This window comes from Propithecus coquereli, unplaced genomic scaffold (assembly GCF_000956105.1).
Source record: "Propithecus coquereli isolate 6110/MARCELLA unplaced genomic scaffold, Pcoq_1.0 Scaffold137, whole genome shotgun sequence".
Lineage (NCBI taxonomy): Eukaryota > Metazoa > Chordata > Mammalia > Primates > Indriidae > Propithecus > Propithecus coquereli.
In genome coordinates, this window is record NW_012137969.1 from 5,157,507 (window position 1) to 5,158,832 (window position 1,326).

A 1,326-nucleotide genomic window follows, 5' to 3' on the forward strand; every position below is an offset into this window, starting at 1 on the left:
AACCATCCATGAAGACACTGAGGAAGAGAGCATAAATACCTTGCTTGAGGTTACACAGTAAACAACACTATTCTTCCTAAGTAGATAACCTGAAATGTGACCAATGATCTGTGTAAAGATATTTATCAGTTTTTTTTTTAAAACTGTAACAATCTAAGCACCTAACAAAGGGCATCCTGCCTTAATTATACTATACTCATAAAGGGAATATCATAGATGCATCAAAACATGTATGCTTACAAAACATATTAACCATATAAAATGTTAAGCATAAAAACAGAACACAAAATTGAATATGTACAATGATCTTAACGGTATGAAAAATTAAAAATTGGGGGGAAATGCTTTTTTTTTTTAGCCTCAGAGGTAGAGGCTCTTGTGTTAACTGTACTCTTCAATTCATGGCATTTTATTCTGCACAAGGCCTCACTTTTGTGTGTATGTAAGGACAAATTTATGTACAGATTCCCTCTTAAACTCAATCTCCATACTCCCCCCTCATGACAAAAAGCAACGATTCTAATGTGCTTGGTGGGTATTCTTTGGGCTCTTTCAAAATGAATATTGCTTTGTGTCCGTATACTTTTAATTCAAATGAATGATGGTATTGTGCTATTAAGCTCATCTTGCTTACTTCTTCTCACAGTACTGTTTTATAATCTCTTACCGTATTCTTTGTGTACAGTAGCTGCATTTGCTTCTAACTTTTCCACTGCACATAGCCACCACTTTCTACCCAATTGCTCTCCTAGAATGGCACCCAAACATCCTGCCTCTAGTAATCATTTTGCCACAAACACCTCACGCATATCTCTTATTCAATTATAGAAAATGTCCTTAGAATACGTACCCAGGAGAATAAACGTTGGATCACAGTGTTTGTGCCTAATTTGATTAAGAATTTCCAGAATGTTCTCCAGTATAGCTGCAAAGTCTACATTCCCACCACCACTGCATGAGAACTCCTATATTTATACATCCCCACTAGTACTTGCCATTTTCGGCTTTCTAACTGTTGCTAGTTTAACAGGGATATCATATTGTTGCTTCAGTCCCCATTTCTCTAGTTGCTAATGAGTTTGATGATTTCTTCCTATGACTGTCAGACTTTTGGGTTTACTCTTTTGTGAGGTGCATGTTCATATCTCTTTCCCATTTTTCTACTCGGATGACTATCCTCCCTTCATATTGTTTTGCAGGAGTTTCTTGCAGTTCTAGGCACAAATTTGCTATCGCTTAGAAAATTTTGGACATTGCACACATCATCTCCCATTCTGTCATCTGTCTACAGATGCCTTCATTAAACAGAAATCCATAATTGTGACA